The 27,986-nt window shown below is 38.6% G+C and overlaps 1 protein-coding gene across 1 annotated transcript in view; it reads right to left on the bottom strand.

Moving 5' to 3' along the window:
• Positions 1–27,986, bottom strand: part of tacc1 (transforming, acidic coiled-coil containing protein 1) — a 390,586-nt gene that overhangs the window by 251,908 nt on the left and 110,692 nt on the right. The window lies entirely within an intron of this gene.

Here is a 27,986-nt window from a genome sequence, read left to right as displayed (position 1 = left end):
CCGGGTGCACCTGACAGTGTCTGTTCTGAAGCAGGTTGAGAGTGTTGTGTAACGGGAGAGAAGAAATGTCAAGACGATTGCACATTTGAAATAACCTCCCATGAAAACGAATATGAAGCACCAGGGAACGTGAGAATTGCTGTGTGTTCTCCTGACTCCTAAAACAAAACAACATCTGCTACTGCTCTTCAATTTCCCTTCCTTCAACTTCACCATCGCTAGTAGCGTAGGGTCATTGGCACTAGTTTTATATATTGTGTACTGACAGGTATGTAATTTACATGTATGGTGTCATTGGGTGCTGTAGTTTACCTCTCTTGAATATTTGCAACTAGAATATTAAATACTATTTATTTGGCCAGATAGATGTTTTATGCACATATTCCATTACCTATGAAGTTTTGAATTTATAGATATTTATTTATTCTTCAACTGATAACTATCTATTGAAAACCCCATCCTGCTATGAGTAAATATATAAAATATTACACAAATGCCAATAGTAGAATCTATATTTTTTATAACACTTTGGTTCAATCATTTAAATCATTCACAACAAACTACAAGAACCAGTGCTTTCTCCTCATGGGGTTCTACCGGCAAAACGTGTAAAAAGAGGTTTTCCTGAAAAGTTTGTAAGTACCAAAACAGAGAACAAAATGTATATCCCAGGCAATTCTGTATAGCGGTGTTGGATGTGGCGGTACAGAGCAATTTCCTAAGCTTTAAAGCTACCAATCAGTTGTCCATTTTCTCACAATAACTGTACTCTAGAGCCATTCTGTGAGCACAAAGTAAACACGAAAGTAGGTGGAAGTGGATTATTTCCGTCTCTGAAAAGCAACACGGTTATGTCAAAGCACCTGTAGCCAATTTTCAATGACTCAGCCGTACTTTCGAAAGTCTATTTTTTTAACGTCTGGATAAACCACCCATTCCGCTCTCGAATCCAACCGGGTTCACAAACATAAAGGAACATTAACTCAGATGCGTGAAAAGAAACAAAGTGCTAGCAGTCTCTCGCTGATGGCGGTGCTGCTCACCGATAGGACAAGAGCTTAACATTTTTCAGAGAAGGCAATTAAATGCTTTTCTTTCCGGATAGTTCTCATCTTTGTATAGACACAGGAATGGCTGAGAGCTACGCTAAATGAATACTCATCATGGCATCTCTGATATTTATTAGTTGAAGGTTTTGGCAGCTGAGCTCACTGTATTTTATTTACTGCAAGGCATTCATATTGATGGTTTTGTAGCCTTGTAATAAAGTGAATTGTGCACTGCCATTCTTATAAACCGAGAAAATATGGGGACAATAAATTATGTAGAAATAAGTTGTAAATAATGAATCACACCGACTGCTCGCAGGTCAATGAAATCGTAAAACTCTGCCGCAGACAGATACATCCCGTATCTTTTCTCTACAATCAGTCAGAGATAAGGCTGTCTTGCCAACTGTCCTCTTTGCAAAGGCACACCACAGCAGTTAGCCTCTCCCACACACTCCGCCCACCCCAAAGAGCAGTGCACTAAAGTTGGATCTCTGCCTCTAACATAATTGAGTATGGTGAAATTCTCTGGGTTGACACCGGAGATATTGTTTTCGGATATTTGATTGAAGGGACTTTTTTGTTATGCAAAAACGGAAATCTCTCTCTCTCTCCCTCTATCTCTCTCTCTGTCTCTCTCTCTCTCTCTTTCACTCCTACCTTTTTTTTCCCTCATATCCACTAATGCGCTTTTCTGTGTGATTTGGAATGATTTACAATGGCACTTGTCGGTGCTAGATTACACAGTGCAATGCATACTTTAATTAGACTGTGTTTTGTGTCGAGTCCATTTGTGAAATGAAGCCATTTAAAAAGCAGCTCTGTTGGTGTGGCCCTAAGTGATCACTGGTGTTTACAGAGAAGAGACTTCTTTTTATATGGCCTTTACCAATGAATTCCATAAACCCAACTGCGTTTATTTTATTGATTATTTCTGAAAATGTATTACTAGCACAAGCACTAGGTACCCTCTAATGGGAGGGAAATGGCCAGCAATTGTGGGCTGAATGGCCTGTTCTCATCGTTATGGCATGCCATGTCATGTCATGTTATTTTATACTGTTGCTTGTTTAAAAATTAAATAAGAATGAGTTTATTTTTTTACCTAACTCTAGCTAATCAGCTACGTTCATAAAGTGCAATACACTTTTATAAGTGTGCTGAAAATCTAAAGAATATCATAACACCATCTGTCATACATTATGTCCTCCAGGGACCCAAAAGAGAAAAAAATTCTGAATGTCTTCATTTTTTGGCATAATAAAAGTGTCTTGGATAACAAAAATATGTTTCAGTGAAAATGTTTTGAAAAAAATATGATTTATTTTTTATTAAATGTCCCTTGCAGTAGGTCCATTGTAGGTTTCAGTATAGTAGAATAGTATAGTCACTTGAGATTAAGACTAGAGTCTATTGTCTCCTACAGGGGACAAAAATAATTGCCAGGTCTTAAGAGGATGTTGGAAATTAGCATTTGATCTTATACAATTAAATTCACTAATAGGTTGTTGAGAGAATGAAGGAATTAGTGTTTTCCAAACCATTTTCAGTGTGGATTTCAGGAAGAGTGTACATAATGCATAAGAAGCTTACCTTACTGTATAAAGTCATTTATAGCTTCAATAACACAACTGTAATTTCTAAGCCATTTAAGGCTTAATGTGTTTGAGCATAAACAGAGGTTGGATGAATCCATGTTATATATAATTATAACTGTGAATTAAATTTCCAGAGTGGAGCCTGCTCCATATGGAAAAATGTTATATTTCCCTAGATGAATAAAGCAACATCTGGAGATCAAGTAAGATCCTTCATAAAATAAGGAAATGTGTCCCCTTTAGAGCAGGCAAAAGGCTAAAAAGTGTTTATAATTTAGGTATAACTTACAGTACATCTTAATTGTTTTTATTTTCCATTAGTTCATTAGGAACCCATCCTCCTCCGTCTGTATAAAATCACAAATCAAAGTCATTTCAGTAATAGACTGGGAGGTAATTCCAACCTTTTTAAAAAGAAAAGAAAGGCTCATACTCTTTATGCCCTAAAATATCACTTATGTGACAAATATTTACCAATGTTTCATCATATATTTGGCAAATAAATGGTATTTGAGAGCATAAAGTGTGCGCCATTCCTTTTCTTTTTAATAATCTGACCACTGTCAGCCAGCACCTTCTGAAGTCGCCGGGTTTGTACCCTCTCCTTACACACTTGAAAAAATCACCAGTGAATCATTGGCTATGTTTTAATCTACATAATTATTCCAATATTATTTGGAAAACTAAAGTATTCCAGTTACAACACAGTTGATGTAAATGCCTTATTCCAATAATAATAATAATAATAATAATTTATTTCACTTAAATAATGCCTTCGTCAATCCAAAGACGCTTTGTTATATATTTTTAAAAACAAGAGAACAGAAAGTACAAGTGCAACAGTAAGACAGCAGTAGAATACGGTGAAGGATGATAGTGATGGACGTAAGATGGCAGGGAGAGAAAGATAGGTGAGGGTCTGTGGAAGGCGCAGGGGGTGCATGTGTTGGGGGGGGGGGCTGGCCAAGGAGATATGGGGGGATTGTTGATATGCGATTCTGAATAGATGGGTTTCGAGACGGGAGGTGAAAAGGGGGAGTGAGTCTGAGTTTTGGACGAATGGGGGACATGAGTTCCAGAGTCTGGTTGCAATATGAGAGAAGGCTCTGTCACCAGAGCTATGGAGGCTGGATGATGGGGTGGAAAGGAGATTTGCAGCAGAGCACCTGAGGGAGTGATTAGGTTGGTAGGGATGGAGGAGCTCAGAAAGGTAGCGTGGGGAAAGATTGTGTAGGGTTTTGAAAGTTAGCAGGAGGATTTTGTGGTCGATCCGTTGTTTTATTGGGAGACAGTGGAAGTCACAGAAAATGGGACTGATGTGATTCCAGAAAAAAAGCAAAACATTTTAAGAAGCTTTTTCCGAATATGTGAAATCCAATTAGGACAGGTTGCATATGCCTCTAAGAATCATAAAATAAAAAGCATGTAAACACCTTATTCCATTCACAGCTCTTAACCACTGCGCATATGCAGATATGTAATGTGCCTTTGGTGTTGGATTCAGCCAGCTAGTTTTCTGTAAAAACAAAATATTACAGCACGCAAGAAGCCCTCAGCTCCGGACCGATGAGGAGACCGAGGTTTTAATTTCTGTATTCAAGTAAACATTGTGAAATACATGGATGGCAGAGAACACTGACACAGTAATTTGTTCAATGCTGTAGGAGACTAAACGAAGAGTGTTCAGTTCAGTCAAAGCAGAGTACAAATTAGACACAGGACGAAGACCCCGAAAGCAAGGCATTTTGTAGGGCTGTCAAAATTATCGCCTTAACTCATGCAATTAATTTTAATTACAATTATTAATCACAGTGGTTAAAGCTAGGATGGAAGATGGGAAATCTGGCCATAGATAGGATGGTAGATGGGAAATGTGGTCATAGATAGGATGGTAGATGGGAAATTTGGTCATAGACCTGCCCTGGACTGCCGAGGCCAAAATAAGAAAAGGTGATTTGTGGCATTAAAAAAGTTTTAATGCGTTAAACATTAAAGATTGATCACATAAGTTAACACATCAATTTTGACAAGCTACCTTTTTAAGGGAAAGAAACAAAGCAATACCAGTCTTTCAAACCCAATGAATTTTAAACATGTCATGCACGTGAAAGGATTACTAGGACACCATGCTTTATTTCTGACCGAAGGACCCCAATGAAATATTCATCTAAACATGTATACAGGAATAACATGTATAAGATTGCCTTATTCCTTTAATAGCACATGTAAACAGCATAATCAGAATGTGCCCACGTAAACAGGGACAGTCATGACATTGTGTTACACCGTCAGGCTTGCTTATTAGCACTGGTTATGCCACACTCATTATTACCATGCGTTCCATTCTCCCTTCGCTCATCCTCTGACAAATTCTCATTCTGCATTGACTGCAGCCTGCATGCCAGTCTGTGACACCCTGTCCGTGTATCAGACATTATTCCAGCTGCTAACATAAAGGGAAAAAAGCATAAAGGCTTCTGGCTGCTTTGCTGCGTGTGAGGCCATGCATTTAAATGCCAGTATTTCACACATTTCACATCAGTGCACATTCGTGACTTGGCTGTCACGTGTAATTACGCTCTACATAACTCCGTGCGAATACACTGAATGATAAGTGGTTGGTGAATAAGGAGTAATAATTTAGCATGGAAGGAAAGTTACCTATGGCTCTGATTAAATATGATGAGATTGTGAATTATTTTGTAATTAGTTTGAGTGCTTGGCCCCACCTGACTCTTCTAAATTCAGAGTCGATTTGATATTTGTCTGCACCTGTTATTTATTTTAATCATTCTATTAATAATTTGGTAGTGCTTGCATTTAAATGTAAAGGAACATTTTATCTGAGGAAAATACAGAATTAAAAGTCAAAAAGTCCAAACAATTAAAAAATAAAAACTTTCAGTTGAGTTTAATTTCTATGCAAGACTTTCTCATCTCTCTAGCACCACAGGGAATGTAGGCAATGAAGCACAAATAAACAACAATTAAAGTGTGCAAATTACAGCATTTTTGATGCCAATATAAAAAAAACAAAAAAGAAGTCTTATTTTTTATATTTCAGTGGGAGTAAATTTTTCTGACCTTTATAAAGTTTATAAAGATGTTCATAAAGGACATGCGGGTTGAGGTAAATGTATCTTCTGCTGAACCAGACTGAAACGCATTCAATTCTCTGCACTTGTCCGCATCCATACAATATAGATAGGTGAAAATAAATGTAAATGAATCAAAGCATTGCGCTATAAAAAACTTGGTTTCTGGCGCTGAGGTATAATAAAAACCAGAATATAAGAACGGTTTTGATTACACTACACTATCTACCTGCGCCAAATATGAATAGCCCCAAGGCCTTATTTAAACAGGTTGTGAAAACAACAGTAAAAATTGTCAGATGTGACTGTAGCTGTTTTTCCTCTTCTTTTTTCCACTATTTGCAAAAGGTTGACTCTATCCTTAAATCACCCAAGAGGTCCCGTTGAGAAACACATAACTGCAAATGAGGGGTTGGCTTAGGAGAGAGATTTTACTCTTAGGTAAAATATACACAGGTTGGGGGGGGGGGTAATCCATAGATCTGTTGAATTGTTTAAATGTTATAGTCCTTTGTAACTTTCATTACAGTTAAAATATCTGTTTAAAAAGTTAAAATGCTGGGGGGGGGGGTGACAACACCTCAGCTCAACCATTACTGCTGCATGGCAGCCATTTTGAACCAATGTCATACAAATCATCAATTGCTTGTGGGCAGAAAAATGTATTCAAACTTGGGCTTCATTCATTAAAACAGAGAGCCCGGGAAAATACTGAGGCACCCCAAGATACAATATTTCCTTCAGCTTGGTCCAGAGGGAAGATGAGTAACCAAGCCACAGTGTCTGCAGGTTTTCCGCCATGTTTCAGTACTTAAGCGCTTCATTTTAAGCCATTGATTGACTTCAGATTCCACACACCTTGCTGCCATGGTCTGAACAAGCTGCTGATTGAAATTAAACCACAAAAAGGCCTGCAGATGCTGCATCCCTCCAGGGCTTCAGTTGTTTCTCTATGCCAAGGCCAGCCTGGATTACTGTATTTCAGAATTAGTGCTTTCACAGTCTTTATGAGCCATAAATGTTGGATTGTTTTTTGGTTTTTTTTAAAGCGATACTTCAGTAATCATAACCTTCAGCAAAAGGTAGATAAATGTAGCAATAAATCCATTTGTTCCTCTGCCCCAATAGATTTCTTGGGATCAGACATCATTAATGAGGCTGAAAATGACTGAAACACGCGGAGCAAAATAATGTGTCATTGTGGACCCTGTCACACTTGCTTTGCTCCTCTGATTGCTCTGTCTTTTCCCCCTCTCATTTGCTTTAATTGCCGACAGCCATTGGTAATTATCGGCATGATCATATTGCAGTTAACACAAGGCACACCTATTGAGCCCCTGTGATTGTGGTGTGTAGTTAGAGGGTTGCCAACTGTTTTTCCTTCAGCCAAATTAGCCAGGGTGTCACTGGATTCCTGCTGACACAAGGGTGTGAAAATCCAGCTGCCGTTTAGGCCTTTTTTCCATATATTGCATAAATCTTTTTTTTTGTATTCGTGAAATTAGCACTGATGTTCTCAATAAATGAAACATAAAAGCATATATAAACAGTTAAGCATTGAGTAAAATATGGAGTGCGGAAAAGAGGTATGGTAATTTAGGATAACTTTCAGAGGGCAAAGTTCTCATGTCTCAAACATTTTAAAAACAAACACTTACAAAACTATTTTGTCAATCAAATATTAATAGTAAAAATTTAGTGAGGACAAATGGTAGAATTTCCTTGATTACATTTTTTTTTTTAAATTATTTTTGTCAATCACAAAGCAGGTAATATTATATCAATACAATAATTTGAGTTTTTTTAAATATAAGTAGTAATAAATGCTTTTTTGTCCTCCTATTGTATAATATTGTATTACAAACCCACATCCTCCTTGGTAAATTTGCCAGAGAGCAGACAGACATGCACACTCCGCTGAAATATGCTCCCTTTCTCCCCACAGTACGGTGTGCATTTTAGGACACCGTGATACATGCGTGGTGTATCAAGTTGTGTCAAAGTCAGACAAGCATGAGTCAGATAAGCATTCATCATTCAGACTCGGTGCCAAAGTCTACTGAACATTGCCAAGACTCAGATTTGTCATTCAGACTTGGTATCATACACAGACAAACCAAAGTCGTTCAGCTGTTATATGTATCCTACTTGAGTCAAACAAACATGGGTCATCTGAAGTACACACTTTTTTCAGCGGGAGGTTAACAGAAAGTCAACATAGCAATATTTCTGCCTTTCTATAGCATTTTCTGTTCAAAGGCAAATCCAGACAGGGTTCATAGGTTTCAGGTGAACACAAACCCCAAACTTGGGTTATTTTGCTTTTATTTTCCTCAGAGAATGTGATAAAATCCAAATCACACCTAAAAATATATAAAATGACTACAAAAAGATATGCCCAAGGACAGGATATCATCCATACACTTTCAATATTAAGAGTGTCAAGCTATATAACTGGCTTGTCTATATGCTTTGTGCGATAAAACTCAAAGTATTTGTTTCCCCCACTTCTACCAACTAACTACTAACTACTTATACTATGTAGCACCTCCTACTTGATACATTCTACCTAGTACACACTACGTAGTACATACTACCCAGTACTATATTTATATTACTGCTAGTACTATTTTGTTATCAGCAGTAGTATTTTTGAATGTGGATGAAAAGTATGATGCTTAAAAATAAAATTATTTATTAATGAGGATTTGGTAATACCTTTAATTTCTTTATTTTTTATTTAATTAAAGACTATGATATTAAAGTTGATGATTAAGTGTATTTTGTCAATTGTAAACCAACTTGTGTAAATGTTTGCATAACCAGTATTTGTGCATTGTTCTGTAAATAGATAAATAAGTCAACATTTCCTGGAGGTACTATGACAAGTTTTTATTTTTAGTATGGAAATAATTCTGTGATAAAAAGATTCAAAAATTGTCTGCGAGCTAGTGTATTCTATCAAATAAAAAAAGTAAGAGTTTTCACAGAAAAAAATATTCCAGGCATGTCACATCCAAATTTGCTGATAAAATTCTCTGATGAGAATTATGTATTTATGTTTTGAAGACCTTTTTTTATGACAGTGATATGAAAAGGCTGCAATAGTGCTTTTCATTGGGCACCATGCTTATCACCGGGCATAGTCTCTAACACTGTAGTGGGCTGCTTTAGGTCTCCTGAAAGCTGTCTGTGAAGTACGCAACAAGGATGCAGTCCCTCTGATAGCAACACACCATTTGGTAGCGCTAAGACCGGGTAATGTTTTGGCAAGCGTCTCCTCGACAGGCAGTCTGCGTAAGCAGGGGCTCAGCTCCGTTGATGGCACTGCACAGCTGATTATGTTAACAGACGAATCTCCTGGCAACGCCTTGCCAACCTGAAACAAGCTGGATAGCACGAGGCTGAAGAGCTCGAAGGTACATTGCACTGTGATGCTCCGCCCTCTGCGTCACACACAGCTGTTCATTGACTTTTCGTCCGATTTGGAATTGCACGCACTGTATTTGGGTTCATGAACAAGGCAACTGCAAAGCTGAATCATGAACAAAGACGCAAATAGTCTATATTTACAGACACTTTATTAGTGTGATAAATGGAAAAAAAATATTTATACCCTTACTATGTCAGTCAGTAAAATGGGTGCTGCACTATACCAAGCCCACAGCTTTTGATTTCTCTAAATTCCTATTAAACTTTTGAAAATTTAATGAGTATACATGCCCTACATGGCCACTGAAATGTTATATTTATGTACTGAGATACCGAGCTCATGTGAATTGAGAAATTCAGCTCCACGGAGCGAGTGGGGAGAGGTCTCAGGTTTGAACAAGTTGAGCCGCCTTGTGTGTTTTGATGCCTTGGAGAAAAACCTGACAATTTAAAACAGGGGGAGGTTGGCAAAGCATCAAGAGCACTGCCCTCATGAATAAAAGAATATGGAAAAGTGAAATCCGAGCAGGAATCCAGTGGCCACGTGGAGGATAAATAAAACATACTCCGTGGCGGCATCCAGCATATGACTTTATAAAATCTTCATCTCCTCTTCTCCTCCAAATGTGGCTCCTTCATACCAACTTGAATGAAACGAAGGGGGAGGGGAGGGGCAGGGAGAAAAGCTACTGGTGTAAAAATTAAAGCACACGGTCTTACCCATGGGACCCCTGCTTCAGCCCATTGTTGTTTTGGTTCTCAGTATTTACCCCTTTCCTTGTTCTTTGCCCTAACATACACAGAGTGCATTGAAAGAGGTTTTTACAGCGAGAGCTACGTCTCGACTTGCGAGCAACTTCACCATACCCAGAAGTTCTGCGTATCTTTTAACATAGGGAGTGAAAATAAATAAAGTTTATGTGCATGTGCATGAGCACGTGCAGCTCTTTCTCCCCACCAAAGCGACTTTCAGTCTCACTTCACTTGCTACCACTTAGCTTGGTCTAACCCCCAGAAAATGTCACGCATGGAATTTTAATAACTGCTCTGTGGAACTAAGTTCAGTTGTAGTTCAGACATTTAAAAAAGGAGAGCTGCACTGTCGAAGTGTTGGAGACATGGGGACGTGATGCGATATTGCTTCATATTCAATTGCATTAGTACTTAAGTAGGTCGTTGAATCATCTGAGGCTCTCAACATTTCTTATGATTTTTCCACTGTCAGGAAAGAGCCAAGTCTCTTTCACCACAACAATAAACCAGAAGGGCTTGTGATACACAAGTAATCCCTGTGACATATTTTATTTATACCCAATAGCACTGGATTTGTCACATGAGAAGAACTTTCTCAAGCTAATCTTGAAGTAAGAAACAACATGGAATTAGTTATAATTTTTTTGGGGGGAGTAAGTCCCCTTTAAGAGCAGATCTGCCAGAGATACATGTCCCCTGGGGTTCTCGTAATGCTGATGTGCTGACTTGAGGGAAAAAAAATACTCTCGAGACCTAAAGAGGGAGATAATCGCTGCAAACAGGACAGTGACAGGACGGAGCTGAAGCACAAAGTCTACAAGCAGAGGGAGTTCAGCACCCTGGAGCCCAAGCATTAACGTTAGCATCGAAAGAGGTCCTTCTGAGCAAGAGGACAGGCAAATCCGGCAGAGAGGAGGCAGCCAATGAGATGGAGGCAATACAGACTGCAGCAATGCAGAAGAGATCAAAAGGCAAAACAAGAAACGAGAGGTTGATGCCATGACAACAGCAGGGGTCAGAACAGAGATGTCATCTGGGACAGAACGGATTCGGAACAGCAGCTACAGAATGGACAACAAATGAAAAGCTGGGCCAAAATCAGAAGAGAATGAACAAGAATGAAGAAAGGAAAGCAGAGCATGCTCATAATGTGTAAAATATCATAGTCACTTTCGAGGCCTGATATCAGGTGATGCATGAGGGCCTTACCCAAGTTATAGGTTGCCAATTGTCAGTAGGTTCATCCATTAAAGGCCTAAAGGAGGAAGGAGGAACTGAGGGTTTGTTGAATAAACCGAGTTTCAAAAATGGAAGGTGTTGTTAATTCAATCCACTAAGGAAAGTGTGGTTAATTATTGAAACAATACTAAATAAAGTTGTGTAGTGTGCAGGCTAGAGAATAACAGAGCCATATGCAGGACAGGCACAGAAACCTCTGCAGGATCTGTATGTTCATATAACAGAACAGCCATGACCTGACCCCAAACAGCTGCTCTCCAGCCCCCACAGGCAAGACATGGTGCCACTCGGGTCAATATCCATTCACTGCGGATTGAAAGGGAGAGAGGCTAACATTATCACACTAACCAACACAATCCACTCTGTCCAATCAAATCTCACCTGTCCTGCAGAGAAAAATCCTTATATCGATTTGTTCCTGAAATTAAACCTGCTCACCTGGGGCGAATGGTTATTTTTTTACACAAATTTTTATACACAAATGGTTCATATATATGATGATGTGGGTCAACAATTTGGCAGATATCAGAAATTCCATTGCCTATTTATGAGTTGCTGAATACAAACTAGCTTCAGAAGCTACCTAGAGTGAGTATAGGATAGGATTGTTTCTAAAAAAAAAACCTCTTATATTCTAAACTGGCTACATGTTTGCATAATTGACTGGAAACCCCTGCTTCCAACACTTGAGTAAGGTCACTGAGACGTAGGCAAGGAGATGCTGGCTGTAGCATTAAAGGAGGACAGGCCAGACAAAGATTAATATATCAGATGAGCATCTTGAAAGGTAAGGACCTATAAGCCTACCTTCCAAAATCAGAGAACAGATTGGTGATAAAACACAATAGCAAAACCGTGGGCAAGCCAATGAGGATATGTTGTTAAGACAGACAAAACTGAAACATTCAGAAAATTAACATTCCAAAAATGAAATATTAATATACAGTATTTGAGTTTGACAAAATAATCAATTTTATATTTTCATCTTTTGGCAGATGGTCTTATGGAAAGGGACATTTTTCAATGTGGTTCAGTTTCAAGCGGGACAAAACAATGAACAGGTGCAACTCCTGCTCTCTGTCAAAATGTTTTGATTTTACTTATAAAACCCACTTATAAGAGGTCACATGGTCATTTCAAAGCAAAATAACATTTTTTGAATTACACTTGATTGTGCGTTTAATGTCAATAGCCTAGCCTAGCCTTGAATGGAAAAACTGCTTCATATGTTTAGTATATCTACACTGAGTACAATTGGTGCACCTGTAGCTACCTGTGGGGATAGGTTAGGACACATTGTTCACCAGACAATATGCATCATTTTTGACCAGCTGGTCTTTAACATTTTTATCCCTACGATAAGTAATTGTAGGAGAATGCTGGAATATGGCGATAAGGGTAGGGTAGGATCTACATTTAAAATATGCATATGTCTTTGAATGATAGTGAGAAGTTCTGGACTCTGCGGTGTGTAATTTGTTATGAACTGAACCAAGGAACATTCTGTGTATTATTTTTAAGTCTGCCTTGTGCTTTGTTGAGCCAAGTCTCTCAATAGCCTTGCTCTCAAACTATTTAAAAGTTCATCTTCTTTTTTCGAATAGTCTGATTCCCTCGAACATATACTTTTAACTCTTGTGTAGGTGACTGCTCGGCAAACTTTTTAGAGAGAAGACGGATGGTTTCTGTGTGCATGGAGATAATTATTCCTATCTGTATTAGTTTTTAAAAAGTCTGTATTAAAGCCTGTTTTCATTAATCTTATAAATAATAAATCACTCTTATAAACAATAAAAATGTCAGCAATGAAATGCTTGTAATGTGTTACAAATGTTTACGATATGGATTGTAGTCTGTTAAGATACTGAATTTCGCAATATACTCCAGATATAAGTTGGCATAGCTGGGGGCCATTCGGGTGTAAAAAGAACTCCCCCTCAAACCTGAAATCATTTTTTGTGAGAACTAGCTTCATCAAGGGTTTGATGAATGCGTTGTGCTCTGCATTGGGTGTGTTTTTCTGTCACTTGCCATCTCAGGTTGTCTAATTGCTGTTGTGCGTTTCTTTGTGTTCTCATGTTGTTCCCTTGGGAATTCCTTTATGTGTCTCAGTGTCTTAATTGCCTGCAGCTGCTTCTCGATGGTAAACTAACCCTGGGGTAAATTTGAGGCCAAGGATTTTGGTGATTGAACCTTGGTATTTTAAAAGCCTGTTTTGCGAGTCAGTGGGGGGGGGGGGGTGGCACTCAGGGAAGCTTTGACTGTTTTATCACAGCTGTACAAACCTATATGCTAGGTCAGGGATAGTGGCCCCCAGGTCAGCAAATATGAAGAAGGAAACACACAAAAAAAAGACAGCTGTGGTGTAAAAACGGACATTACTGCACAGGATCAAGGTGGTGCTGTGGGAGAACAACAAGAGTAGATTAGTTTTTCGCACTGAGATACCTGACAAGCAAGCGTATATTTCACATGTTCTTCGGGTCGATCTCTCTCTGTCTCCCCACAAATGTGTCGGCATTGGTATAGGTCCAGAGGCAATAGAGGTTGGAGGTTGACGATGATTCTGATTGGAGACCTACCATTTACCAAAGTTTGGGGATTTTTTGTCTGCTTGTTTTGTTCTTTTTCATTTCATTTGCTCATTTGGTCTTTATATCTTTATGTTTTTGTTCAGCGGCAAGAAAGGTCAACCAGACTTTGTTGTTTTTCTTTTTTGTTATGTGGCTGTGTGTTTTTGGTTTATAGTATGGATTTTTAATTTATCTGCAAATTATAAAAGTTACATTTCAATTCAATTTATGTACTCAAGTAGTGGGACCCAGGGGAAGCAAAGTCTGCTTTTTGGTGAGAGTTGTAGAGGCAGGGTTCATGACACCAGGATTAGAGTTTGGATTAGTGCTGGGGTTAGTTTTATTGCTCAGGTTAGGATTGCAATTATGTTTAGGGGTAGGGTTAGTGCTAAGTTTAGGGTTAGGGTTCATTTAATTTTGTGGCAAACAATGAATCACAAACTGACAAAATTGTAATAACATAATCAGAATTGCCAGACCAATGTAAATGCTCTGAAGTGCCATCATGCCATTTCACATTAGTAGAGCTGAATGGGGGTGACAGAGCTCAGGAGGTAAGACCGATTGTCTGGCAGTCGGAGGGTTGTCGGTTCAAACCCCGCCCTGGGCATGTCGAAGTGTCCTTGAGCAAGACACCTAACCCCTCACCCCGAACTGCTCTGGCGAATGAGAGGCATCAATTGTAAAGCGCTTTGGATAAAAGCGCTATATAAATGCAGTCCATTTACCATTTGAATGGGGTAGAGTCAAACCAATTTAATTGAGGAACATCCTTATTACTTTGGGTCAAACTTGCAGAAAATAGTCATGGTGTGGGAATCTGACCGTAGAGCATTTATGTGATTAGGAAGAGACAGTGTAAAGCCTCCATTCCATCTCTACAAAGTGAATTTAACTTCAAATGAATTTCATTTCAAAGTGAAAGTTAAGTTTTTTTGCCCTCTAGATCTGCACTCTAGTTAATGATTTCCACCTAGATTACAACCTCCGCAGTGTGCCTTCTGCCTGTCCTTTCCCTCACACTCTCCCTTTCTCTCACCATTATTTTGAGGGAAAAGTTTCTCTGATGGGAATGGACCCTTCCGCACGCAGTGATGAGAGGAGACAGTTCCCGGAGGAGGACTGGATTAGCAAACACAGTTTCATCTGCAGGGAGACACAGCCGCAGTCAGTTTAGCCTGAGAACAGCCAGCGACAAGTGCGCACTCCCCTTCTCACCCCCCCCCCCCCCCAAAAAAAAGCAGATCAATCCCTGAACCCGACGCTCCCGTGCTGAGGCTATATGCCGTTTTGAATACCAATTTTAAGCCTCTGCCTTCCCAACTGGAGGTACAGGCCCGGAACTTGTTCACCCGCAAATTGTATCAGACTCATTGGAGATTTTCTGCCCCGTGGCAGAGCCTGAACCCTATTATTTAGGCCCAAAAATTGTCAGTCAGAATATAGGCGGTCGAAAGGAACGCAAAATAGAGAGTTGGGTTTGTATCAACTTTTAACCCCACGCCTGGTCTTTCTGATATCTCCTGGGCCCCCAAGGCTAACCTACTGATGAGCAGGACTGTGAAAGGGGCCCCCAGAGGCCCCTCCAGTCCTGGGGCTGCTATTTTCTGTCTTACTCTGCGTGTCTGGGCATTTTCACCTGTACAGACACATTAATGAAAACTTTACTACCCAGAGCAGCTCCATGTGTTAAAGCAATTAGCATGCAAATTGCAGCAATTTGAGTTTAATGGGAGCATTTCAAATTCGTTCTGATGATCACGTATTAGACACTGAGTAGTGATTATGGCCTATTCAGAGCCTATCCCAGCATGCATTGGGTAAAAGGCAGGAATAAACCCTGGACAGGTCAGGCCACCAAATCATCGCTGTGGGAGGAAACCGGAGTACTTGGAGAACACCCACATGAACACAGAAAGAGCATGTTAGCTCCACACAGGAAGGCACTCGGCCAGGATTCAAACTTGGTGCATTCTTGTTGCATGGCAACAGCACTAATGACTGCACCACCATGCCACCAAGGAAGAGAATTGAATGACTCTTTATTTTTTCATCAATAAAAATTGTCTAATTCAGTTCAAAACTCAATAATCACAATCAAGGAATCTATGGTTTCCAATTTTATTGCACAGCTACATTAAGTCTGGAAGAATATAATGGTCAGCAGTGATCATTTTGATGCTCTGTTGTATCATTCTCTTCAGTGACCAGATATAATTTTAGTAAATTGAAATTCTGCAGTGTAGAGCCATTATGCATTAAGACATCATTGTTTGTTTGACATCATATCTGTTGTTACTTTTCAAAATAATAGATATGCCATTGTAAATTCAGTAACTTTTTGAGTTCCTATTTTTAATTTGTTGCACTTGTGTGTGTGTGTGTGTGTGTGTATGCATGTGTGTGTGTGTGCACAAATAACTGGTAGCTTGCCAAAATACTCATTATTTCATTGAATATAAAGGGAGAAGAAAAATGAATTGCAAATATGAAAGCATTTTAAATTATAAATGAAAATATCCTAAATAGAAACAGCACTTAAATTCTGTGCAAGCACTATTCATGATGTGGAGCATACTTGTCTTTTTATTAAAGTAATTATAATTTAGCATTGGTCTTGATAGTCCTGAAACTGAGGGCAGCAATGCATTTAATATTAGGGCTTTGTTATTAATCTCTTCCCCAGAATCACTTGAAACTAAGAATGGGTAGTACAGCAAGTTCAATGAAGGTAATAAATATCTCTGTAAAGGCAGGTTATTTATGTTCTGTGCTTATTAATGCCTCAATTGCATTTTTATAACCTGTGGGTGAAGCAGGACAAGCAGAGAGGGGCTAACCTTGACTACCTTTAAAAATCGTTATTGCTCTACTTGACCCTGGAAAACAGCTCTTAGTTGTGTGCAGAGAAATTCAATGTCTCCCTTCCACCAAAATTCCTCTTCATTGGATGTTTTAAAGTAATTTCTATTTTAGCTTTGTTCAATTTATTGTAAACACGTTTCTTTGGTTGACGTAATTGGAAGGCTAAAACAAAATAAAACTTCCTGCCTCCCTGAAAGAACACTGTCACAGATCAATTAGTATCTTCAGCCTTTTGTGGTGGCTGACCATTGACCAAGTTCAGAGAGTCCATACCACAAGTAAAGCTAGTTATATGAATAATTACCTCTACATTAGCATGTGTCACTTGAGAGTTAGAGGAAATCCAATCTGGAGGCCTGATGTGATTTTTAGCCATGAATTAAATCACTTTATAGCAGATGGCTGTAACCACACTCTTAGGTTGGAAGATTTTTTTTTCCCCCTCTGAAAAAATGATGGTATTTTAAAACCAACATTTGGAGCATGAAGCGGAAAATTCAATTGGTCTGTGGTCAAGCCGGGAGCTAGATGCTGCCTGATTGGCACGCGGGCTCCAGACAGTCTCGGAAATCAGAGGGAGAGAAAACGCGTAGCGGGCTAAGCATTCCGATCGCAAGCCGCGTGTGGGCACTGCATTACGCCCCGTCGCGCTTTCTTTTCATAAAATAACGACTGTGCCACTTACACACTATTTCCAATTGAAATGGGGAGCTTTTCCTTTGAGCCTCTCGGACACACGTCAACGCATCTGTATTCCTTATATAAAAAAAAGACGCCTTGTCATTTTGACGTGAGGTACATTTACAGAGAAATAAAATGAGCTGAGGGGTGAATATTGTACGTCTGCTGAGGTGCTGTACCTACAACTCATTTGCAGTTACCAAGGATTAAAGTTTGCATATAAATACAAATCCATAGAACTCACTCTACAAATTTGTTTGCCTGACTGAATCAGACTTCCATTAATGCCAGTTGTCATGCAATCCTGGAAAATTATTGAAATGACTCAAGTACCACAGCAACCGTGTCTGCTACTATTGCAAATTACACCACATAAAAAAATATTTACTGTACCCAACGCCTTATGATCATTTGAATAGGAATCATTTCTCCTCCGGCTCCTTGAGTCTCCTGAAGAGGGATGCCAGGCAACGGCATGTGTCTCTTCTCCAACGTTCCGACCAGGAACTCCGCATCAGGACCCTGACATCCTCACTTCCACCTGTCGGGGAGACAGAAGGAAACACAGCAACAATGAAACACAAAGCACCTAAAAACCTGGGACCTAACATCAAGATAAATTGGGTAGCAGGGAGCAAGAGATGACTTCGTCATTGGTAATATACAAGTCAGATCAGCATTCCCTGTTGATCTAAAATGGTTCAAAGTAGTTACAGTACAGCTAGAATGCATTCATTAGACATTTCTGAGTTAATAAAACTCAATTACTAATATTACAAGATTGACCTTGGTTAAACAAACACACCAGGGATATGTAACTCATATTTGAAATGTACATTTATTGACTACAGAATGCTTACCAACAAAATGTTTGGGAACAAAACCCCCCGGCATTTGTATTTAAAAATGAATGTTTCAAACACTGTCTTAACGCATTTCATCATAAAGCAGAACTGCAGAAATTAAAAGAGGGTTTCTATGAGAGTGTCATCCTTATATTTGGTTATAAAACATCATTAAAATCAAAGAAGATTTCTCTACACCTAACTCGTCGAAGGAAGCAATTCAACAGGAGCCATATTTCTCACTTCAATAAAACTAGTTTGAGATTAGCTTTAGGCCCTTATGAAAAAAAGATTAATAAAATATCTGCTTAATAATTTAGTCTGTGCTTTTGGGTGTGTTGAAAGGCTGAGCTGCTACTGTAACTGAGGGGAAGAAGGGGGAGAATGGAACACAGTAAAAAAAGATTATCTATGTTCATACAGCAAGCTGTCCTTGTTGCAGTGTGAAACACTGTCTTACATGACACAGCCACATCCAATAAGAGGCAGAAAGCATGTCTTCATTAAGGATTACTCCAGCCGAATCAGACAAGTCCGTCTTATAATATGTGGCAAGATTTAGCCTTTTCTGGTTCCAGTTTAATGCTTAAAAGTTCTGAAATTGAATATAGGAATACATGAGAAAAATTGGCAGTGAAATTTACAAAGGGCTGGACAGTTGCAGAGTGTATCACAGCAGGATGGCAAAAGATCAGGAATTCAGTGTATTAATTATTCATTTTTTTAAAACTCAGGAATGCAGTGTAACAGCAGTACATTAATAAAATGAAGATGAGGGTTCTCAGACCATGTTTAAAGAGAGATCCAGCTGAAACAATGGAAGTGTATCCACCGAGGCAGGGGCAGGGAAGTGGGGGGGGGGGGGGTTTAACATAAGCCTGAAGATGGCCAAATGGCTGTTGTCTGCTCCGCTATTAGCAGAGCGTACAAATAAATAACCAAAGATCGCGGCGAGCCACGAGACGTTGTAGCGCTCACGTTCAACCGGGCTGTTCCTCTCTGTCAAAGAGCTGAGAGGGATTAGATGGCCTCTCACAGAAGCGGTGACCTTGAATGCATAGCCAAGCCTTGCGTTAAACAGCAAAAGGGGAGAAGGTTCGAGCCACGCGAACTGAGCCCTTGGTAAATAAGGATTACGGAAATGAAGAGACTGGGCAGTAAGGCGCATCTCTTCGGGATGATCGGCCCTCCAGCGTCTGCTGATGGGTACTGGCCGATTTGCCGTTTTTCCTTTTTTTTTCTTCATGTTTTCTTCACTTCATTTTCTCCATTTTTTTTAGGAGCAGAAGCAGCCTTTTGCTAAATTCACCCAAAAATCTCCACTGCATTTCAAACACGAATCGGCATGGCGGTTGGATGTGGCTACCCAGCATTAACCGCACTCAGAATGGAGGCATTAAAAGATCTCGGCCCAAATCTGTAATGAACTGCAGTGCTTTTCATAAGCAGTGGTCTGCAGCAGTAGCATCGGAATCCCATTACCATCGCTTTAATAGCCTAAATGGCTGCCTTGGCTCTCTCTCTGTAAAGCCGTCTGGAAAAAATCCCCCCAGATTTCCAATGGAATATCTGTTATCGGCCACTTCCTTCTTTAAGAGATTGCTTTCCTAATACTCTGTCGTATTGTTTATGGTAAACTCATGCAGGCCACAGGAAGTGGGTCAGAAACTGCATTCTTCTCCTGTTCGAAACTAAACAGTCACAACAGCTGTGTGTGTGTGTGTATTTGTGTGTATGAGGGCATGTGCAATTGTGTGTGTGCGTGTGTGTATATGTACGTGTGTGTGTGTCTCGTCTGAAAGCCTATCATCATAGCTCTCCGATCACAGCATTTTAGGTATAATGTTAATTATATATTTATACAAGCCTTACTGTATTAATATACAATAATGATAATAATAATAATAATAATAATAATAATAAATTTGCAATTGCACGCTGTTGTCAAAATAAGGTTTATTACTGTATAATTGTGGAGGATCATAAAAATAACCTTCATTAGTCATAATAAGGCTCTATATATTTTGACTAAGATGCATTTGCTAATGTCATTTATGTATTGAAAAATGAAAATGAAAAAAGAAAATTTAACTTATTCATTAAACGTTTACTTCCTCTGTGTGTACAAATCAGTGGCAATACATTTACATAATTAAATATTTGAATTAGTAATGGTATTCCCAATGAGTTGAAGCTTGACGTTTTATTGTGTGGAGGAAAATACAAGATGTTTCACTTAATGCCATTACTATAGACAAATAGTCATTGATCACTTGTCAAGAAATCAATTAGTATTCCACTAAATAATCAGCTGTACAATTAGCTTTATTTCCCTTTGACATTCAGTACTTTTCCAGAAAACAGTTATGCTTTAATAAAAAGGATAATAAAATGGCAATTCAATAATAAAATTTCAATTTAGCAGTAACAAGGCTATTACTAAGTGAATCAACTAAATCCTAAAGCTACCTGGCTGTGCTCATTTTTCTAAACTCTGTACAGTACATGTTGGTTATAAAGATAAAAGATACTTTCAAAATATGCATGCAATATAAGTGGATTAATTCATAATAAACGTCAATGACGTCATACCACTGAACATACACAGTAAGACATTTGCTTGCCACTGCACTGCAAATGGCTTTCCTCCGTGGAGTCCACTTGTACGTGTAATTTGTTCTTTTGATCAAATTGCTTTCATTGCTTTGCTCAAATATTTTCTCCGCTTGCAGCAATGTGCTTATTGGTTAAGCACGCAGACCAGACCAAGGGGGCGCAGTTTGGCTGCACAGCTGGGTTAATGGTCTCAAGCAGAAGGGTGCATAATTTGGATGAGACACATAAACCATTTACAGTATGTTTATTTTGGGCATTTAAAATGCCAGTTTTCAATTTAAGGTTGAAGTTCACCTAAGAATTGAAAAAAGACATATTCAATCTAATGTCTATTCCAAATGAAGCTTGGAAATGCTTTGGCATTTAATTGTGATTTTTTTTTTTTTAATTAAATAAACTATTTACGACAGAGAGCATTCAGAACAAGTATGACAATCTGACCTTACTTCAAAGCACTTTGACGCAGGCCATATCCTTGCTTTGCCACCTTCTCATTTAATTTGCTGTCCATAGCAAGCTTCACCTAAGACCTGAGAATCGGAACACCTTTTCATTTAATCTGGAAACTGTTGAGCTATTTTTCATTGCAGGTGACATTTCAAAAACCTATCTTGCTGAAAGATCACAGTTCTGCCAGCAAGTACTGCCCTTGTGGAAAGAGATGGGTGAGAATTGGTTGAAAATGTCACCTGATCTCCCAACACCAGCTGTGTCCATCTAAAAATGTTTCTTAAAATCAATTTCCTCCAAGCCAGAAGTATCAGGTTCTGTCCAAGCAAAAAAATAAATAAATAAATACTGTCGACTGTACAATTTAAAACTATCCAATCCTTTGAGTGCCACACCCATCAGGGCTGTTCGAAATCTGAAAATGTGTGAAAGGACAAGGAACCACATGTTCAAATTCCCAATCTTCACCATAGTCATTAATTACACTGAAAAAATGGTTTAATGGGAAGCAAAAGCAGTTCATTTATAAATCATTTAATGGTCCTTCATTCAAATTCATGCAGCATTAAATTTATAAAATACCTAGAATCCATTGCTCCACCTCTCTATGCCAATTACACTGCTAAGTCAGGCTGTACTAATTTTTAGAAAATTATCTTGAGATTCTAAATGCACAACCTCTATTTGTGTAGCTAGGGTGTACATAGTAAATACTTGTTATTTGAAATAGTGGTTTTTATTTTATTGTGTGTCACTTTAATTTTCATAAATCTTTGACCCGGCATTCACTGGCCGAAAGAACATAAACTGCCTAATTGGTTGAGGATGAAGAACCTCTGACAGGTAATTAGAAATAAAGCACCAATTCATCCTACATGCATCGATGAAGGGAGAATGTCACATGCTGATGTCAGGGCAGGACTGCCTGGTGAAGGAAAATCATTTCTGGTTCAAGCTCTGAGGGGATTTAACTGATATTGTATCCTCCAGAATCCCTTTGGACTCTTGTCTGGTGCTGTGTTCCACTTCCACAACACAAACAGTATATAGTATTAGTAGAAAAAAATCTGTGTTGAGGAAATAGCAGTTGTATTTTTGATACCTGGTGACGTGTTCACCATTCACTGTCGGCATCCGTAAAATGGCCGGACAGAAACAGAATACAAGATGTGGGCAGGAAAGTGCTTTGTTATGCTCAAGAGAAAAAAACAACTGTTTGTCAGTGAAATTAAAAGCAACAGGGAGCGAGGACAATACACCATTTCCAGTAGCATTGCTTTTAATATTGCACTCAATGAGTCATTCAGCAATGCTACCTTCACATGTTTATGTTCAGCAAAACACAATGAAAACTGAATTTACGGCTAGTAGCTCACCGTGCATAAGAATGGTTCATGATGACTGAATAGGTCATGGAGGAGGCTTCAAGGTCATATGGCAAAAAGCATTTATTTGTACTCCCTACAGCCATAGCATGTGTCCCATTATAAGAAGTGATAAAAACAGTGTTGAAACAATGCAGAGATACATGGCCCTGAGTGTTCTGTGACCAAATGACTCACAAGTCATGATTCATTTTCCAGCAGCAGCAATGAAAACAGTCATTCAAATAGCGGTAGAAAATCTAACATTATTTTCCCTCAAAATGATAATGTACGAGTCAGTGTCAGCCTTTTTTAAATGGGCATGAACGGTGATCAGGGACATGTTTGGGAATACGGTATTGTGATCCTGGTCCTTGTCTCTGAGAAGTTTGGGAATACATGTCACATTTATCAGAGGCCTTCCAAATACATACATGTTCATGTGTGCCTACGTTCCTGAACTATACATCCACGACCTCTGATCTTCTCATGCATTGCAAAAGAGAGGGTGGATTTTTCCTTGATTTTTCCATGAGCAGACAGCTAGCTTCTCTATTATAGTTTTATGTTTTAACATTTGATCACATTCAGTGATGAAGTGGGTCAGACATGCCGGACTGGCTTTGTATCTTCAGAAGTAGAAATATCGGGATCCCCTGCTGATGGGTCTTATATAAATATATCTCCATCCATACAGACATGCTAGTTCTCTTTCATGCACTGACACCCCAACTCGTTTATTTATCTATTCAGTCTCTGCTCCCTAATTTGAAGGAGGGCATGCACGAGCATAGTCGGGCCTTTTAAAGAGAATTCCCAGCTGCATGGCTAAGGGGCTCTTTGGAATAATTGGTTCTGCTTAATACAGATTAAATGAAGAGAATTTTCCGGGTTGTGTGACCCGGGCGAACGTTCCTTCGTTTTTGAATAATGGGAAGATGGCAAAATGCGAATGACTCCTCTGGTCTGTGGATGCCCGGGGGGGTGACCAGAGCCCCCCCCCCCCCCCCCCCCCCCCATGGGGGTTATAAATGAGGCTCTCTCCTTCTCTCGGCTTTAACAAAACAGCTCAGCCGCCAATGCCCCATGCCACAGGTCAGAGATGCCCATTGATACCTGGGGGTGTGACTTTTCTGTGCATCTGCAAACAGTGTCACTGAGCCGCTTTCCAAAATGTCTGTGTCACATTAATCTAAAGAGTTCACAGAACACTGGACTCTTGTGAGACATCTGCTAGCTCTCTCATTTAATCTTTTTATCCATGTATGAATGACTGAGTGAATGACTACTGAACAAAAGGTGGCGTCACAAGATAGGGATTCTGAACCCATCATAACAATAATGCAGTCACATGCCTGTCTTATTGTACACACTTTCAATTTAATCATCAATAAATATTAAAATATGCATCCTATGAATACCAAGAAAACAGAAGCAACATAAGCAAATACATAAACTTGGCTCTGTTTCATAATCTGTCTTGTCATAAAAGGGCATGATATAATATGCGAAATTTCCATTTTCATAGTTGCAGTAGACATTCGAATACAGCATACAAATTAACCTTGGCTTGAATTAGCTTAAATTATGTTTCTTGGATCTCCTCATGACAGAAGTAGTATCAGATTTGAGAAATATATTTTAAATATTTTTGGTTCGGTGGATTGAGAACTGAAATAATTATGTTAAGGGCTTATGTGCTCATGTTTGAATTTAAACATACTGTATATTTTATGAACATAATAGAAATAAATTGAATAAAGTGAGATGAACCCATAGTTGTCTTGTTCTCCCTATTTGTGAAATTCATACACTACACCAACTGGTGAATGCAAGACATCAAATCAAAATGCTGAGCTTACACAGTTCTAGAAATAAAGTTTTCAAAACTCAAATGCACATCAGAGAGAGTGGACTGACGTGTCAAGCAAAAGCTCTCCATTTTCATCTCTCCGCCCTCCACTTTTTGCATTTATTCACTAGTGTTTCCTAAAGGACCAAGTATGCTCTCATATTTTATACATTACAGAGACTCCATGTAAAATACCTCCTGAATTAAAAAAAAAAAAAAAATTATACTTGCCTTTGTGAAAGTTGGAGCACAGGGCATGAATTAGATACAAGGAGCATTCCAACCTCTTGAACATCTTTACATGTTATGAATGAAATAAAACCAAGGGGATAATCTCCATCTTCACATATAATTCTGCATTGGGAAATCCTCCTTGCTCAATCTCTCTAAATGTGTTGATTGAGCTCCTTCCTCCTCTCGTTCCCATGTGTTACATTCTAAATCTCAGGGGCTGCCACATTACAGTCCAAAACAAGGAAATTAACATCATTTGCCAGACAACAATGAGATCATCCAGGGGGAAAAAAAGATGCTTTTGCTCAATTTCAAAGGATTTAACCCCTTACAAGCATGGGCTTTACTTTACAAAACACACAACTCAGCTCAACGCTCACTCCTGAACTAACTCAGCATTTATAGGAAAAATCTTTGACAAAAAAAAGAAATGTGAGCAAAATTAAATCTTTTTTTTTCATTTTTGTTATCGCTGAAGTCACTGAACTATCATATCTTAAGAAAAACAGTTTATTTCAAAATTGAAGATAAGAACAAATGTCAAAAATTAATCCAAGGATCACTTGTTGAGCTTAAATAATAGTACATTTTGAATCTGTGGTACCAAAAACAAAAGTAAGAGCTTTGTAAGCAGAGAAGGCTATGATGGATATAAAATGTTATATAAAAAAAGTTATATAAAACCTGAAAGGTTATATGTAATTGTAAATAAAGTAGATGCTTTTCCTCATGCAGAAGTAACTGCATGGCATTGTTGTCCACGTCTTTGATGTAAAATAGTAAGTACAAAGTCCAAAAATAAATAGATAAAAACTATGTATTTTAAAGTGGCAAATTGCTAATTAAAATGGCTAAATGAATAAAATAAATTAATGAATAAACTCTCAATATATTAACAGTGATGCCACCCACTCATATAATGTATGCTTTGTGTTTAGTGTTCACAGAGGAGCCCTCTTTAATTATTTAAATGCAGAATCTGATAATGATAAAATAATAGCACGTACCAATTGTAACACAGTGCTGCCAGATGTTTTACAGAGTCAATGTCAATTTTATTAAATATTGTTAGCATAAACTCAGACTGTGATGGTGGATGAGTGCTTATATAAATTAAATCCTAGTTTGAAAGACTGCAAAGCCAATATTCTGAATTGCTGTCAAGTACAGTACATAGCCAACAGTATGTGGATACCTGACATCCAACATCTCTACAAAAATGAATATGGAGTTGGTCCACCCTTTGCTGCTATAACATCCTTCACTCTTCAGGGGAGGTTTTAGACTAGATGTTGGAGCATTGCTGCATGGACTTACTTCCATTCAGCCAGAAGAGCATTAGTGAGGTTGGGCACTGATTGGGTGATTAGGCCTTGCTCTCAGTTGGCTTTCCAATTGATCCGAAAGATGTTGCATAGGGTGGAGGTCAGGCCTCTTTGCAGGCCATTCAAGTTCTTCCTCACCATTCTTGACAAAACCATTTGTAAATGGACCTCGCTGTGTGCCCGGGGGCATTGTCATGCTAAAACAGGAAAGGGCCTTCCATAAACTGTTGGGGAAGCACAGAATCATCTAGAATGTGATTGTATGCTGTAGCACTAAGATTTGCCTTCCATGGAACTAAGGGGCCTAGCCCAAACCATGAACACAGCCCCAGATCGAGGGGTGTCCAGATATCGTTGGTCATATATATTTGTATACGGTATTCACATTCACACCATGGGTTACTTTATTATAAAAAATTCAATTTGAATAACACCAGAGGCTAAAATACCTTAGTACAACTTGTGCCTGGAGGACAGGTAACAGTATGACATTAGGGTCATATATGTGTGCTTTCTGGTATCAATAAACTGATATAGGTTATGTCTACTGAATCTAAATCTCTCCATAGATTCTGTGACCGATATCCAATGAATTAGTTTATGTTGTGTAGTAAGTTAGCATGGCTTCAGAAGGTCTTTTATCATTCTTTCAGTGTACTTTGAACAGCCTAGGACTGCATTCCACATAATTTAAAAGTCACACCTCACTGACTGATTTAAATTCAAGAGTTTAATTACATTTATTAGGCACTTGTGGAGCTGTACCCTTCCCTTTGGAAGCTCAGATTTAAAACCAAGTCACATCATTTTACACTGCAATATTCATATCGATTTTAACATTGAGCTCATTCTTCATCTCGGTGATGTGTATCAGATAACTTCCATCAAGGATACACGAATGAGGAAAACACTTGGCAATGTAAGAGACACACTTAGAGCAAGTACATAGAGCCCAAGGAGTCCCAGATATCTTTAACAAGCTCGTTTTCAGAAGCAGGATGCTCACAAAATAGATCACCTATCAACAGTTCATGGACAGGAGGTCCGTGGTGTTTTTTACAGGTTATCTGAACATAATCAGCTTAAATTGGATGGAAGATTTTTTTTTGCCAGAGTGAAGAGTGAAGTGCCAGTGGCAAAGTTGATTTTATATTTGCAGGAAAATTGAAGATTGGGATTCAGCATTTTGGATGTGGAGAGAACATGCAGCGCATGGTCTATAAAAGGTAGGTCCTCAGTTAAAATCTGTCAAAAAGGCACAATTATTCACTCAGAGGAGGCCGGGTTACCTGTCAACCCACAACACTCAAGAACTCAATCATGACAGAAAGGTTTATTTTACAGAAATAGCTACAACAGCTTCCAGCTACTCTTCAGAATCTGGAGTGTTAATGAGATTTGAGGATCACCATTCACTGCAGCTTTTTAAAATATTTCTGCTATTTACAAAGTTATATCTTTGTTAACAACACTAAAACCTGCTATGATTTAATGAGGCAATTAATATTTAAAAATGATGCATAAACAGCGAATTTTAAATTAAGTGGTTCAGTTCAGTTCAACTGAGTACATAGGTGTGAATCTCGAATTAATAATAAGTCATCCTTCACAGGGAACAAGAGCAGCAATATTTTTGGTCCTGTGCTTCAAGAACAGTATTTCAAAAAATGACATACTTCCACTGAAATTTCAATATTGTGGATATGGTTTGTCTTTATTTAATTCAAATACCCCACAGTAGAAAATTTCAATGATTGTTTTACATTTTCAGGATAACAAACCAGACACTTGATTTACGCCTCCATTTTGATTGCTTCTCTACTCCTGAAAACCAAATCTTTCAATTGCTGAACTATTTATAGACAGAAGTTGCTGAGTTTTTTCCTTTTTTATTTGTATTCATCAGCCAAACAGCAACAGTTTTCTTGATCTACATATCGATTTATGTCTAGGGTGAGCAGGTTAATTAAATGTGAATTGTAAGCCGGCAACAAAATATTGAGCATTCGGGACAG

This window comes from Anguilla rostrata, chromosome 10, assembly GCF_018555375.3.
Source record: "Anguilla rostrata isolate EN2019 chromosome 10, ASM1855537v3, whole genome shotgun sequence".
Classification (NCBI taxonomy): domain Eukaryota; kingdom Metazoa; phylum Chordata; class Actinopteri; order Anguilliformes; family Anguillidae; genus Anguilla; species Anguilla rostrata.
Note: the sequence above shows the minus strand (reverse complement) of the source record. Positions and strands in the feature narration are given on the sequence as shown.